This window comes from Procambarus clarkii, chromosome 91 (assembly GCF_040958095.1).
Source record: "Procambarus clarkii isolate CNS0578487 chromosome 91, FALCON_Pclarkii_2.0, whole genome shotgun sequence".
NCBI lineage: Eukaryota > Metazoa > Arthropoda > Malacostraca > Decapoda > Cambaridae > Procambarus > Procambarus clarkii.
The window spans coordinates 8300908-8319006 of NC_091240.1; positions in this window are offsets into that span (position 1 = coordinate 8300908).

An 18099-nucleotide genomic window follows, 5' to 3' on the forward strand; every position below is an offset into this window, starting at 1 on the left:
AGAAAACCCAAAATAGAAAGGAATGGAAAGGAATGAATCTCTCTCTCTCTCTCTCATATATATGAGAGAGAGAGAGAGAGAGAGAGAGAGAGAGAGAGAGAGAGAGAGAGAGAGAGAGAGAGAGAGAGAGAGAGAGAGAGAGAGAGAGAGAGAGAGAGAGAGACAGAGAGAGAGAGAAGGAGCTTTAGAGAGGAAGATCAAGATGGGAGTCAGGTGGGGCTCATCTGAATATAAGAACATAAGAATAAAGGTAACTGCAGAAAGCCTATTGGCCCATGCGAGACAGCTCCCATGTATAACCACCCAAAACACGACAGCCTACCATTTTTTCCCCTCGCTGACACAATTGTCAGCAAAGTGTTTACATTGACTTCAGTTTTCACGAGAATTATCACTAAATTTTGTAAAAAAATTAACATTAATCTTTAAAAGATTTTACTATCATTTATTGATAAGATAAAATTACTTTTTTTACAACTCTCTATATATATGTATAAAACAAAATAAACGTCTCAAAACATTGAGACGTTTATTTTGTTTAGTGTCAGAGTAGTAGACAAATGGAATGCATTAGACAGTGATGTGGCAGAGGCTGACTCCATACACAGCTTCAAGTGTAGATATGATAGAGCCCAGTAGGCTCAGGAACCGGCACACCAGTTGATTGACAGTTGAGAGGCGGGACCAAAGAGCCAGAGCTCAACCCCCGCAAGCACAATTAGGTAAATTAGGTAAGTACACACACACACACTTCCCTCTGAGTCCGTGCATGGTACAAGCACATTCTACCGCTGACAAATCTCGTGTCCACTTGGGTTTACAAAAATGGAGCTCCCAAAAAGAAAGTTTAAGTGCGTCCAGCTCTTGACTCGTCACGTGAGACGACTCGGAGTGTCGGCTTCTTACCTAAAAGAATATATACATACATACATATATATATATATATATATATATATATATATATATATATATATATATATATATATTAAGGTTCATATGCAGCCACCGTTTATAAAGGGTTACATAGCGTGTGTGACAAGAGATACCCCACAGAGCAGTGGATCAGAGATTAACCACAGTACCCCACATAGCTCCAGACCTACCTCACTACCCCACATAGCCCCAGATCTACCACAGCACCCCACATAGCCCCAGACCTACCATAATACCCCACATAGCCCCAGACCTACCACAGTACCCCACATATCCCCAGATCTACCACAATACCCCACATAGCCCCAGATCCACCACAATACCCCACATAGCCCCAGACCTACCACACTACCCCACATAACCCCAGACCTACCACAATACCACCACATAGCCCCAGATCTACCACAGTACCCTACATAGCTCCAGACCTACCACAGTACCCCACATAGCCCCAGATCTACCACAGTACCCCACATAGCCCCAGACCTACCACAGTACCCCACATAGCCCCAGATCTACCACAGTACCCAACAGAAACACGGTGGATCAAAGGAAGAAAATAGCGGTCATGGCGTTCACTAGCAAGCATCCCTGGAATTTTAATACTGGTGTCCAATTCTTCAGACGACTCGACCGCCCGGCCACACAAATACCCAGTTCGTCCGAATTTTCTCCTTCCCAATAATCCACCCAATAAACCTCCCCTTTCCATTCCCCTGCCAGAGTCAACTTGTGCTTTCGCTCAAGCATTCACATTCTCATATATGTGCGCAGTGATGGGCCTATAAGAACTCTTATTACTGTGGTGGACATATATGTATATAGGGGTACCATGGGAGCCGGTCGGCCGAGCGGGCAGCACGCTGGACTTGTGATCCTGTGGTCCTGGGTTCGATCCCAGGCGCCGGCGAGAAACAATGGGCAGAGTTTCTTTCACCCTATGCCCCTGTTACCTAGCAGTAAAATAGGTACCTGGATGTTAGTCAGCTGTCACGGGCTGCTTCCTGGGGGTGGAGGCCTGGTCGAGGACCGGGCCGCGGGGACACTAAAGCCCCGAAATCATCTCAAGATAACCTCAAGATCTCAAGATAACCTTGTCCCAAATCCTTAGAGATTCTTTATCCTTCACCTACCCTATATATCCATCTATTGCCTCTCTTCCCTTATCCTTCCACTGCCTTTCTTCCATTTTAATTCAACTGATCATATTTTCCAATCCCTTTCTGCTTTTCTCTCTTATCTTTCCTATCTCATTTGTCTTTCCGCTTGTCATTTCCCCTTTTTGATATCACTATCTTTCCCCTAATTCTTCTTTGTGCTCTTGCTCTTCATCTTCCATCCGCTCCCTCTTTTATCCTCCCATTCTTGGCCTCTATCCGTTATCTCCTCCTATCCTTCCTTTGGATCGGTTCTAAGACTCTCCCCCTATCCTTCCCTCCACCCATCCTCTACCTATCTCATTCCCTCCCTTTCTTCCTGTTTTCCCGACATTCATGTCGTTGTCTATTAAGCAAACATCAATTCTCCTCTCTTTCCCTTTCGCTCCCTCCTCCTCCCTTTTTCCTCACCTCTCCCTTTTCCCTCACCTCTCACCCCTCTCACACACCCTCCCACCAGCCAGCCTCTCCCTCCACTCTGATCAAACGGACGGAAATAACGGGTCAATATCCGTTTCAAGTTATTAATTGCTTCGCATTTTTTACCTGTTCTGAGTTCCTGTCTTGCCAACCAGAATAGTTTTTTTTAGATCAATATCTGCAATATATATGATAGTCGGAAGCGTATAGCAGTTTAGGGTATAAATAACTATGGTGTGATTTTGGAGTAATGCGGTGGGATCAGTCTCGCGTCTCTGGTTACCCCAGATATATATATAGTGTACCTATATATAGGCTCGGTGTACCGTATATCATTTCTCCTTTAAAGAGAATACCGAAACAAAAATAGGCAACCCACGATAGGTTTTGCTAAAATATATATACGTATATATATTATTTATAGCTATGTGTTACGCGTCTGGAAACATGGATGAAAAGGTTGGCAGATGAATGGATGAAGATTGATTGGTGGACGGGGATGATAGCGATACATATTGGTGGAAAATGTTGATTGAAGGTTTGAGGGAAGGATTATGGGCGGATAGAGAGTGGATGATGATAGAGGAATTGACGGAAGAACTCGCGACAGATAAATGGAAGAGGGTTAGATGGATTACATGAACGGTGATGGATGAAAGCAAGAGAGAGAGAGAGAGAGAGAGAGAGAGAGAGAGAGAGAGAGAGAGAGAGAGAGAGAGAGAGAGAGAGAGAGAGAGAGAGAGAGAGAGAGAGAGAGAGAGAGAGAGAGAGAGAGAGAGAGAGAGAGAGAGAGAGAACTGTCAGAAAGAGACAGATAAAGACACATGTTGCTGAAGCTTTGACAAAGGAACAACACAAGAGGAACTTTTCTGGATACGAACACACAAAGTTCCCGTCCTCCTCTAAGTTCGACATTACACAGGACCAGGGCGGTGTAACTAGGACCAGGGCGGTGTAACTAGGACCAGGGCGGTGTAACTAGGACCAGGGTGGTGTAACTAGGACCAGGGCGGTGTAACTAGGACCAGGGCGGTGTAACTAGGACCAGGGTGGTGTAACTAGGACCAGGGCGGTGTAACTAGGACCAGGGCGGTGTAACTAGGACCAGGGTGGTGTAACTAGGACCAGGGTGGTGTAACTAGGACCAGGGTGGTGTAACTAGGACCAGGGCGGTGTAACTAGGACCAGGGCGGTGTAACTAGGACCAGGGTGGTGTAACTAGGACCAAAGCGGTGTAACTAGGACCAGAGCGGTGTAACTAGGACCAGGGCGGTGTAACTAGGACCAGGGTGGTGTAACTAGGACCAGGGCGATGTAACTAGGACCAGGGCGGTGTAACTAGGACCAGGGCGGTGTAACTAGGACCAGGGTGGTGTAACTAGGACCAGGGTGGTGTAACTAGGACCAGGGCGGTGTAACTAGGACCAGGGTGGTGTAACTAGGACCAGGGCGGTGTAACTAGGACCAGGGTGGTGTAACTAGGACCAGGGTAGTGTAACTAGGACCAGGGTGGTGTAACTAGGACCAGGGCGGTGTAACTAGAACCAGGGCGGTGTAACTAGGACCAGGGCGGTGTAACTAGGACCAGGACGGTGTAACTAGGACCAGGGTGGTGTAACTAGGACCAGGGTGGTGTAAGTAGGACCAGGGCGGTGTAACTAGGACCAGGGCGGTGTAACTAGGACCAGGGTGGTGTAACTAGGACCAAAGCGGTGTAACTAGGACCAGAGCGGTGTAACTAGGACCAGGGCGGTGTAACTAGGACCAGGGTGGTGTAACTAGGACCAGGGCGATGTAACTAGGACCAGGGCGGTGTAACTAGGACCAGGACGGTGTAACTAGGACCAGGGTGGTGTAACTAAGACCAGGGCGGTGTAACTATAGGACCAGGGTGGTGTAACTAGGACGGTGTAACTAGGACCAGGGCGGTGTAACTAGGACCAGGGCGGTGTAACTAGGACCAGGGCGGTGTAACTAGGACCAGGGTGGTGTAACTAGGACCAGGGTGGTGTAACTAGGACCAGGGCGGTGTAACTAGGACCAGGACGGTGTAACTAGGACCAGGGTAGTGTAACTAGGACCAGGGTGGTGTAACTAGGACCAGGGTGGTGTAACTAGGACCAGGGCGGTGTAACTAGGACCAGGACGGTGTAACTAGGACCAGGGTAGTGTAACTAGGACTAGGGTGGTGTAACTAGGACCAGGGTGATGTAACTAGGACCAGGGCGGTGTAACTAGGACCAGGACGGTGTAACTAGGACCAGGGCGGTGTAACTAGGACCAGGGCGGTGTAACTAGGACTAGGACGGTGTAACTAGGACCAGGGCGGTGTAACTAGGACCAGGGCGGTGTAACTAGGACCAGGGCGGTGTAACTAGGACCAGGGTGGTGTAACTAGGACCAGGGTGGTGTAACTAGGACCAGGGCGGTGTAACTAGGACCAGGGCGGTGTAAGTAGGACCAGGGCGGTGTAACTAGGACCAGGGCGGTGTAATAGTAGGACCAGGGCGGTGTAAGTAGGACCAGGGCGGTGTAAGTAGGACCAGGGCGGTGTAACTAGGACCAGGGCGGTGTAACTAGGACTAGAGCGGTCGTCCACCTGGACCTGTCCTCCAACAAAGAACGTCGCTTTTAGATCGTATGCGTTGCCTATAAGGCCTAAAAATGTTCGTATTAGAAAATGGAAGCGCCTGGCGGAAGTGACGTACTGGACCCGTTTTCTGTTTTGGGTCCTCTGATAGGTTAGGAGGAGGAAACATTAAATTGGTCGTTTTTTCGACATTTGGGGAATCTTTGGAGGACAGACTGCATCACCAGTCCATATTCCACGTCCACTAACAACCCTTCACGTCAGCGGAGAGACCTAATCAATCATTCAAAGTTGGTGAGAGGAGTCATCCACCGCCGAAACAAAAAAATAATATTCCCCCACTGCACAATACAAAAAAAATTAATACTAGAACTGTGTTAACTGAATGTACCGTCAATGTCCATTAATCAACGAATGGGTAGGTAGTGAGGCGCCAGGGTTTGTGTTAGTTAAACTGCCCCATTCAATATTTTAGATATTTAGGGAATTTCGAACGATATAGTATTTTGGTTTTTATTTACAATTTCGTATACAGTAAATTCGATTCGGTAAGTATATATATATATATATATATATATATATATATATATATATATATATATATATATATATATATATATATGTCGTACCTAGTAGCCAGAACGCTCTTCTCAGCCTAGTATGCAAGGCCCGATTTGCCTAATAAGCCAAGTTTTCATGAAATAATTGTTTTTCGACTACCTAACCTACCTAACCTAACCTAACCTAACCTTTTCGGCTACCTAACCGAACCTAACCTATAGAGATAGGTTAGGTTAGGTTAGGTAGGGTTGGTTAGGTTCGGTCATATATCTACGTTAATATTAATTCCAATAACAAAAAATTGACCTCATACATGAAATGGGTAGCTTTATCATTTCATAAGAAAAAAATTAGAGAAAATATATTAATTCAGGAAAACTTGGCTTATTAGGCAAATCGGGCCTTGCATAGTAGGCTGAGAAGTGCGTTCTGGCTACTAGGTACGACATATATATATATATATATATATATATATATATATATATATATATATATATATATATATATATATATATATATATATATATATATATATATATATATTCTGTATATTACTTTTCTGTGGGGATGGTCGACTCGTCACTGGCTGACGACCTAATCACTCTCCCCAATTCCAATATGGCGATGTAATCCCTCTCGCGGGTCCCAATCTATCAGTTCAGTAAATCCTAAAACGGCGGTGTAATCCTTCCCCGAAGGCTCATCCTAGCGATGTAATCCTTATCATAAAACTCACTTTAACAATTAAATCCTTTCTGGAATATTTAATTAATGATGTAATCCCCTCCCAGGATCCCAATCAAACGATGCAATCCCTATTCTGAATCCCAATCTAAGGATATAAATGCATATCCTGAATCCTAATGAAACGAGGTAATCCCAAACCTGGATATTAATCAAATGAAGCAATCCCACTCCTGCATCCTAATCTAACGATGTAATCTCTATAGTGAACCTAAATCTAACAAAATAATCCTACCTTGGATTATCCCTATTCTAATCTAACAATGTAATCCCAATCCTATTTCCTAATCTAACGATATAATCCATTTCCTGAATCCATTACATCACCCTTGAATAACCCAAGATTCCTTCCAACCTTATAACAACCCACTTGACCATCCTTAATTGACAATCCAACAGACTGCTACAATCCTTCCAATCCCATCCCCTTCCCCCTCAACCCTTCTCCTGTAATTCCCCCTGAAGATATTGGAGATTTCTCTCTCTAGTTCCAGGACTGGGTAGGCAGGCGGACACAGGGGGATTACAAAGACATCTTCTGGATTAATACGGTTTTCCAGCAGAGGTTTCCAGGTTCTTCAGACCAGCTCGATCCCCCAAGGCACTCTGAACAATGGGAAAGAAGTTCATGTTCAAATAATAAAAATAATAATAATAATAATAATTACAGATGCACATTTTATCTACAGCTGTCTGTAGCAAATCGTGCAAATTTAGCTGTAGTTGTGTGCTAATAGCCATTCATTTACAAGGTTTTATATATATACATATATATATATATATATATATATATATATATATATATATATATATATGTCATATATATATATGACATATATATATATATACATTGCCGTCATATATATATATATATATGACGGCAACATTTTGCCGTCATAATAATTATTAAAATACGTTAATCATAACAACACAACTTTTACTCCCAACAACAGCATCACCACACACACACACACACACACACACACACACACACACACACACACACACTATCAGCCCCTCATGACCAGCCTACAAAGATAAAAGGAGCATAAGCCCATTATATCCTGCTTTATGGGGGCTTGGTGTGAACACAATAACACGACCCTCATGGTACATCATCCATTTTCTGGCCCAATAAACTCGCAAAATAAATGAGGCGTTGCAACAGGCATCACACGCTGCTGTAGGAGCCTGTGCTGCCTCTATAATCTAATAAATAAATAAATATGTTTATTCAGGTAAGGTACATACATACAAGTGATGTTACATTAATGGATCGATATATAGATAGAGCTAGTACATACAATGCCTAAAGCCACTATTACGCAATGCGTTTCGGGCAGATTCCTCGTTTCAAACTCACTGAATAACTCTGAATAATCAAATTTTATCAATTATTTGAATGATCAGATGGATATCATTAATCAAGCATCGTGATGTGAATGAATTGGTTAAGATATAGTGAAGATATAGTCATTCAATATCGAGTGAATGTTATTAATTGGGGGAATTAATATTTGTAAATTATACACCAGGGAATTCGAAATTTACTGAAAGTTATGCGAAATATTGTTAATTAAGATAAAATATTAGAGTGAGGCCACAGAGATGCCGATTCTGTCGAGTTAAAATGATTTTTAACATAACATGACGGAGTATTTCTACTAATGAAAGCCGTTGTCTAGTGAAGATATGACGTTACCGAGAAGGTGTTTCTTCCAATCAAAGGCCGCTGTGGAGTTAATTAATAACGTTAAGGAGATGTTGTTTCAAGCAAAGTCAATATGGAGTGTATTATTGACGCTAGAGAGAGGTTGTCTTCCAATTAACGCAAACAAAACACTTGTGTAAGACTTTTCTTACTTTGTAAGACTTTAAGAAAGTCTTTAACTTTAAGAAAGTGTAAGACTTTTTCTTACTTTTTTATTTTTTAATCCTTGTGTAAGATTTTCGTATTGAGAAAAACATGCTTTTGAAATACTTTTTGCAACACAGTTGGGTGTAGGTTATCTTTGGGTTATCTAGAGATGATTTCGGGGCTTAGCGTCCCCGCGGCCCGGTCCTCGACCAGGCCTCCTTTTTGTTACACACCTCCAGGAAGCAGCAGCCCGTAGCAGCTGTCTAACTCCCAGGTACCTATTTACTACTAGCTGAACAGTACCTTCAGGGTGAAAGAAACTCTTCCCATTTCTTTCCGCCTCCCCAGGGGATCGAACCCGGAACCTTAGGATTACGAATCCAAAGCGCAGTCCACTCAGTTGTCAGGCCACCAACAGAAGTCAACAGAAGCAGACTCCTGTCGACTCCTGTTAACAGGCTGAGAACTTTCCCTTCCCACAGCTTACGGTAAGACGTACCCTGGAGCACAACCTGCCAAATAATTTACAACCAGGCACCCAAATTACTGCTGGGCGAACAGTTAGGAATTGAGATCTGACCAATTCTCCCCGGCCAAGACTCGAACCCAGACCAAAACCGTTGGGAGGGATTACTACTGGTGCCCAGGAAGATGGGTGCATATATATATATATATATGTGCATATATATATGTGCATATATATATATATATATATATATATATATATATATATATATATATATATATATATATATATATAAATATATATATATATATATATATATATATATATATATATATATATATATATATATATATACAAATGTTTATATGTATGAAATAATACATTTAGTAGCTATAACTGCTCATTTGGCTGTTTTAAAACATTCATATTAATTAATCGGCGTAGTGAATATAAATGCAGTATTCTCTCTGTGCTCGGGCGCGGCATACTTTATACAAGCTGAAAATATACATAATGTTAATGAAATACTCGCGACCACGTTCATTGAATAATATAATACACATTTTGTTGATTTTTCAGTTATAATTAATAATTCATCTCATCAAAATGAGTCGGATTTTAACAAAAAAAATCTTGTTCGTATTCTGACTATCAGAACGCAGCATAATGCTGTATTAGTTTATGTTCACATGACAAATTATTATTATATATATGTACATAAAAATATATAATTGTATATATATATATATATATATATATATATATATATATATATATATATATATATATATATATATATATATATATATATATATATGTCGTACCTAGTAGCCAGAACGCACTTCTCAGCCTACTATGCAAGGCTCGATTTGCCTAATAAGCCAAGTTTTCATGAATTAATTGTTTTTCGACTACCTAACCTAACCTAACCTAACTTTTTCTGCCACCTAACCTAACCTAACCTATTAAGATAGGTTTGGTTAGGTTAGGTAGGGTTGGTTAGGTTCGGTCATATATCTACGTTAATTTTAGCTCCAATAACAAAAAATTGACGTCATACATAATGAAATGGGTAGCTTTATCATTTCATAAGAAAAAAAATAGAGAAAATATATTAATTCATGAAAACTTGGCTTATTAGGCAAATCGGGCCTTGCATAGTAGGCTGAGAAGTGCGTTCTGGCTACTAGGTACGACATATATATATATATATATATATATATATATATATATATATATATATATATATATATATATATATATATATATATATATATATATATATGAACATAAAAATGTATATGTATGCATGTATGATATACATACATACATACATATATAAAATATATATATGTGTGTGTATTCACCTAGTTGTATTCACCTATTTGTACTTGCGAGGGTTGAGCTCTGCTCTTTCGGCCCGCTTCTCCATCAATCAATTGTTACTAACTACTAACAACACACACACTCACCCAGGAAGCAGCCCGTAATAGCTGTCTAACTCCCAGGTACCTACTTACTGCTAGGTAACAGTCGCATCAGGGTGAAAGAAACTCTGCCCATTTGTTTCCGCCGGCGCCGGGAATCGAACCCCGCTCCACAGGACTACGTATACACCGTGCTGCCTACTCAGCTACCAGCGCCTACCAGTGTGTGTGTGTTAAGAGAATGTATTCTACAAGAGACTGAAGAACAAAATAGCTACACTATCCCTATCTTTTACAAATACAAGATGGGAGTAAAAGGCTAAAAATAGAAATAGTTGCCTAAAAGTCTGCTTTCTTGCAACAAGAAATAAGTTTTAAGTTGTCAAAACGAAAATGTATCTATGCAAAGTTATAATTAAGTATTTATCGTTGTAAAATGTGTTTTTACTTGTAAATAAGTACTCATAGTTGTAAATAACTACTCGTAGTCATAAATAGGAGCTCGTAGCTGAACAAGCTGCCATCATAAAGTAAAAAAAAATCTAAGTTTTAAAGTAGTAATGAGTGCAAAAAAGAAATTCTATCTTCACGCTTGTTTAAAAAATTTCCAATAAATTCCTTTTCCATAAAAAAATCGTGTAATCACGACAATAGCGGCGGCATGCGTGGCCATTACGGTATAAATACGACTAACTGCTCCTTGATGACTGCGCAGCGAGTTATTAAATCACAAAATTGGCCAATTTACTGACTGATAGGTCGAGAATAGAATCATTTATCTTTACAAGTCAATGATTGCAACCTTTTAATTCCTTGAATCCATCTTGCTGATATAAATGCATGTACTCGAGATAGCAAGATATGTTTAGCAGTAAATTCCATTGTTGCAAAAGGTTAAATCGATCAAATCAATCTTTGCAAATCTATATATATACGCAATAAAGCAACCAGAGGAATTTTCAAGTGAGTGTCTCAATTTTACAAACTTAATTGGGCAGCTGTGCCCTGCAGTGAATCAAAATACACGTGCCAGCAATTATTGTGGTGGAGTTCAATGGTTGCAGTTGCAATGTATTTGTTCTGAAAATCTTTGAAGTTTGTCATTAGTATTGTAAAATCTGTAGACAGGACACCAGCTCAACTCTCCACCTCCGTCAACACAACTCTCTACCTCCTTCAACACAACCCCTCCACCTCCCCCAACACAACTCTCCACCTCCCGCAACACAACCCTCCACCTCCCTCAACACAACCCCTCCACCTCCCTCAACACAACCCCTCCACCTCCCTCAACACAACCCTCCACCTTCCGCAACACACAGCAGGTAAGCTTCCTATTTCCAGGTGGATCAAGAAAGGTGATGACTCCGAGGAGAGAGAGAGAGAGAGAGAGAGAGAGAGAGAGAGAGAGAGAGAGAGAGAGAGAGAGAGAGAGAGAGAGAGAGAGAGAGAGAGAGAGAGAGAGAATGTGTTTCATTTACTACTCTAAAGTATGTATTTATGGTGTATATGTAAATAGAGTGTGTATTTACTATTTATATACTATTTATGTCAGCAGGTATGAGCTGTTAACTCTTGGAAACTGACCCTTCTAACCGTAGGGTGTCTAATGTACGGACTCCAGACCTACTATTCCTCTATCATATCTACTGCATTTATTTCTAGCTAACACACACACACACACACACACACACACACACACACACACACACACACACACACACACACACACACACACACACACACACACACACACACACACACACACACACACACACACACACACACTCACACACACACTAACACACACACACACTCACACACACACTAACACACACACACACACTAACACACACACACACACACATACACACACACATACACACTCACACACACACTAACACACACATACACACACACACACACACACACACACACACACACACACACACACACACACACACACACATATACACACACACTCTCACCTTTAATAATTTAACTATAAACCCCAGTAAATATCATTTAAGCACCACACAAGCTAAGAAACCATCCATCCCAGTACCTGATTTACGAAAAGACGCGACACACCACCAAACACACGCACTATGCACTCAATCTGTGTACAGTGTAAATACCCTTTTTGTCGAAGGTTTTCAAGGGGGAAGAATTGGAGGATTCTTCTCGCACAAAAAGGAAGGAGATTTTTCGGAAAAATGTCAGTATGTGTCAGGGGCGAAGGGCCGCCTTACGTCCGGGGAGAGGTAAGAACTACCGACAACTTCAATCTCAGTGTTGGTGCTAAGTTTGTGAAGGTGTACTGGTTGGTATCTGGAGACTCTAGCTACATTGTGTCTGTTTGCTCTCTTTATCTCTCTGTCTCTGTCTCTGTCTCTCTCTCTCTCTCTCTCTCTCTCTCTCTCTCTCTCTCTCTCTCTCTCTCTCTCTCTCTCTCTCTCTGTCTCTCTCTCTGTCTCTATGTCTGTCTCTATGTCTGTCTGTCTGTCTGTCTGTCTGTCTGTCTGTCTGTCTGTCTGTCTCTCTCTCTCTCTCTATGTCTGTCTGTCTGTCTGTCTGTCTGTCTGTCTGTCTGTCTGTCTGTCTCTCTCTCTCTCTCTCTCTCTCTCTCTCTCTCTCTCTCTCTCTCTCTCTCTCTCTCTCTGTCTCTGTCTCTGTCGGTCTCTCTCTCTTTAAACTAAGACTAAGATTTATAAGGACTGTCAAATGACGTGTCAAGTGAAAATGCAAGCAAGAGCTGTTATCCTTCCTCAGCTCATCTGAAGCCTTCTCCTAGAAACTCATTTATTTCAAGTGAATGTACTTTGAAATTATCACATAGTGAACTATCATAAAGGAACTATCGTATTAGGAACCTGGTGAACCTGCAAGCAAGAGCTGTGATCCTATCTCAGCTTACATGAAACCTACTCCTAGAGGCCCTTTTATTTAATGATCCTGTTATATGCATCAGTAGTAATAGACTTTATCATTAACAACATTAGGTAATCAATCATATGAGGAATAGGATGAGTCTGTAGCCAGCTGTGTGCCAGAGCCTTCATGTGATCAGTTGACCTGATCTCCCGTGTATCAACTTGTTGAGTGAACCAGTTCCAGATGCGAGTCAGCCTCAGAGTGAATGATCGCTGATGGAGGGATGTTCTTGAGAAAGACACTTCCAGCATGAGACTGTTGAAGGTTGAGAGCCTAGTGCTACGGGCGGCAACTACTGCAAGTCCATGGAGTTGGGCCAGGTGCGGAACTTTGAGGACGTTGGCCTTGTACATAACAAGTAAGACCACCAACGGCACACAGTGTTGCAGACTCTGATGTTCAGACCATTCCCACCAGACTTGGTCAAGACTAGAGATGAGCCTTCTTGCCCGTCTCTCCGCTTTGTCCAACAGTCTGATGAATGATGTCAGGCGATCCAGGAGAGGGCTGCATACTCTAGATCGAGCGAACTTGTGCTTCATATAAGGTTTTGCAGCCCCTGCTGTCAAGAACGTGTGAGATGCGCCGTAGAGCTGTAAGTTTCCTGGCTGCCTTTTGAGCTACGTTAAGTACCTGAAGTTCGACTCATTGAAGAGTAGAACTTCATTCCCAAGGTGTCAATTTCCTCTGTGAACTCTAGGGTTTTGTCACACATTTGCAAGCTTGTCCGACTTGCCATGTGCAATCTAGTTATCCTCATCGCTAGTGTCGCAAGTTAAAACTCTCTGCTTGCACTACAATACAAATAATATTCTGGATTATTTACTGGACAAATAGCAAACTAACTTTATGATTAAGGAATTTGGTAAATCCACAAATCCCCCCCAAAAATAAGAGGTGCAGATGAACAAACTGGTCATCTCACTCACTCGTAATGACTTCTTCCCCCCTCATTACTCTTCCATAAGCAGCATCCTCATGAACTCAAGCACCTCATTTCTCTTAATTTATATATCCTTAGTCCAACTTTTATGACCCCATTAACTGCTTGTCTATAATATTTACAGCCACTATTCAGGGCCCCGAGTCTTACTAGGGGTGAACTAGTTACAAAGTGGTGACCATTATCTTACAACCTGGTGGTGAGGGGGATTGGGGGGGGGGGTTACGTGGTAATGGGGTGTTTGGATAGGATGCTGGGAGGGTGTGGGGGGGATGGGAAGGGATTGGGATAGAAGGATTTTATCTCACACTCTGTGGTGACCATTATCTTACAACCTGGTGGTGAGGGGGATTGGGGGGGGGGTTACGTGGTAATGGGGTGTTTGGATAGGATGCTGGGAGGGTGTGGGGGGGATGGGAAGGGATTGGGATAGAAGGATTTTATCTCACACTCTGTGGTGACCATTATCTTACAACCTGGTGGTGAGGGGGATTGGGGGGGGGTTACGTGGTAATGGGGTGTTTGGATAGGATGCTGGGAGGGTGTGGGGGGGATGGGAAGGGATTGGGATAGAAGGATTTTATCTCACACTCTGTGGTGACCATTATCTTACAACCTGGTGGTGGGGGAGAATAGGGGGGATTGGGGGGGGGGGTTACGTGGTAATGGGGGGTTTGGATAGGATGCTGGGAGGGTGTGGGGGGGATGGGAAGGGATTGGGATAGAAGGATTTTATCTCACACTCTGTGGTGACCATTACCTCACAAGCTGGTGGTAAGGGGGGGAATAGGGGGGGTTACGTGGTAATGGGGGGTGTGGATAGGATGGTGGGTGTGGGGGGGGGGATGGGAAAGGATTGGGATAGAAGGATTTTATCTCCCACTCTCTTAATTAACCGCTTTAAACACGCTCTCCAAATTAGCCGTGATATACCAGGCTTTAATACCTGTGAGTAGCCATGGCGTCATTGCCTCGTTAGTCTTATCTTGCTCGTTCATGTTACCGTGTTAGTGGCCTAATTGACTGTAGCACACCTGTGTGCTGGAGGCGGGATGGGACGGTTTCTGGGTTTGGGGTCGAGGGTCTCTATGTGAGGAGCGCCTTCGGTTAAGCGTATTAAGCCTTGCTCTTGTGTGATGAGGTCCTCTGTCATATTATTATATTATATATTATATATTATATATTATATATTATGTCGTATTATATATTGTATATTATTATTCAACAGCCTTGAATAATACCTTCTTCAATTAACTTTTTGAAAAACTGGGCTACTTTGGTCTGGACTATAAATTACGTGATTTGAAATAAAGGAAATAATGCAGGCGATGAGTCACAATAACGTGGCTAAAGTATGTTGACCAGACCACACACTAGAAGGTGAAGGGACGACGACGTTTCGGTCCGTCCTGGACCATTCTCAAGTCATTCTCATCGACTTGAGAATGGTCCAGGACGGACCGAAACGTCGTCGTCCCTTCACCTTCTAGTGTGTGGTCTGGTCAACAGAAGGAATAATTACTAACGTGAATGACATGCCATCCGGTGCCTGTGATATGCTGACTCCACCACCACCACACCGACATCACCACCACCACACCACCACCACTCCAACATCACCACCACCACCCTAACATCACCACCACCACACCAACATCACCACCACCATCACCACACCCCGTCCTGTCAAACTGTACATCGCATTTTGGCGTATGAATCCCCTACGGCCAAAAACTAAAGTACTAAACAAATCATGGCAGCTCTCAAAATTAACATGGTATCCCGTTTTCTTTTCGTAGGTCCTCTGTTAGGTTAGGTTCGGGCAACTTAGCGCATCAGTTTAGTGCCATTGGGAACGCTTGAGAGGACAGGCTGGCTATCAACCCAATCACACAAACACACGAGCTAAACATATTTATTACCTCTTTCCCTGTGCCTCTAGGCAGTAGTGCCTCTAGGCAGCAGTGCCACGCCTCCTCTACACTGGCACCGTGGCACCACATAAAGGCAACCCCTCGACAACCCTTCTGCTCTTAAGCTCTGAACACCGTTGAACTCACGTGAACCTCGATATAGATTCATGAATACTAATCGAGCATTTAGCTGAGCGAGCCTTATCCGGTCACAAGTGAAAAGCTTTATAAAGCCGACGAAACAATCTTGAGAATTAAATTACCCTCCGGAGAGTGTGGCAGACCGACCCTTGCTGGTAATTATATTTTCTTTTCTCGTAAAATAATAATAATAATAATAATAATAATAATAATAATAATAATAATAATAATAATAATAATAATAATAATAATAATAATAAAAATTGAGAACTTTGATTCGAATCTCGATTTTGATTTTCACCGGATTGTAATCTGGACTTCTCACAATACTGTGGATTTAAATTATTATTATTTTTTGGGGTAAACTCGATTCGTAGAAGTTTACTTTGGATTCTTTATTGACTTTATTGACGTATTATCACCCATACATTCCAAAATCCTGAATTTTTCCACATTTTTGGTTTAATTTGTGGACAGGAAATATCTGGCTGTCAGTCATTACTCCTCTTGATTGTTACATTAACCTTAAAGGAAGGAGTTATAGAAAAGCTAAATGAGAATTTTGAACTATGTGAATCTTGAAGAATTCACACAGATCCGCAGCATCTCATCTCTTATAAATATAACGTAACTAGACTCCGGTCCAGGGGGGACATGTTTGGACACATAAACATTTTAAAGGGAAAGCGCCAAGCCATTACGACTATATAGCACTTGGAAGGGGTCAGGATAAGGATTTGGGATGGGACAGGGGAGGAAAGGAATGGTGCCCAACCACTTGGACGGTCGGGGATTGAACGCCGACCTGCATGAAGCGAGTTCATTTGCACAATTTCACGATATTTTGATAAATGTTTAAATTACCGTCAATTCTGCATGTCCAGCATCTATATAAGTGTTTGTTTACATTGGAGATTTCATTTAATTAAACGTTTATTTCTGTTTATCTAAGAGTAGCAGTGAGGAGTATGGGGTATACTAATGCTATTAACTCCTTCGGGAGGAGTTTTTGGGAACGGCGTGGTACCCCTCATCTCTCTCTCTTTCTCTCTTCTCTCTCTTCTCTTTCCTCTTTCTCTCTCTCTCTCTCTCTCTGTATGCCGTGTGCCCAAATAGCATGAGAGGGCTATGTTGAGGACTTGACAGGGAGACAACGGATGGCCGGATAAGGGAGAACAGAAATGTTGTCACGAATGCAATTTACAGCCAAAATATGACATATATTTTTTTTTAAGTTGGGTGACACCAGTGGCTTTACATTATAGTAAGGAAATAATAATTCAGAGACCAGTTAATACAATATTGCAAGATTCGTCGTGGGGGTTTCCATTGCTACTGTGTCAATTGGTAATCGTTTAATTTATGCCAGTTATGACTCGACTGTAATTAGGGTGAGGATAGCCCCCAGCGACCCAAATAGACTTAATTTATAGATATAACTAATATATTATGTTAATTTGATTTGATTTCAAACTTCATTACAGGCGACGGGTTACAACAATGGTTTAATTGAAGCTACAATGTTAATTGTGTGTGTAGAGATCTTCAAGCTCCTCGGGTAATTAATGAACAGTACTGTGAATGTAGTGTGTAGAGAGAGAGAGAGAGAGAGATAGAGAGAGAGAGAGAGAGAGAGAGAGAGAGAGAGAGAGAGAGAGAGAGAGAGAGAGAGAGAGAGAGAGAGAGAGAGAGAGTGCAAGTTAGATATCCAAATAACAATGAAAAAAGTGAATGGGTCTACTAAAAAGTAGATTAGGTTACTAGCAGTGTCCTTCCACGAAGGCCAAAGTATCAACAAACGGTTCTTACCTGTCGGTGATATAGAGCCGATAACGAAAGACATTCGTTCTGACATCTTTCACTCCATTTCAACTGACCTCCCAGGTGGACTGTGTACATGTTTTGCTCCCAGCAAGCACACATATACCTCCCTTTCTCTCCCTACCTCCATCATTCCTACCTTCCTCACTCCCTCCCCCCCCCCCTCACACAAACTAAACAACACCTATCAA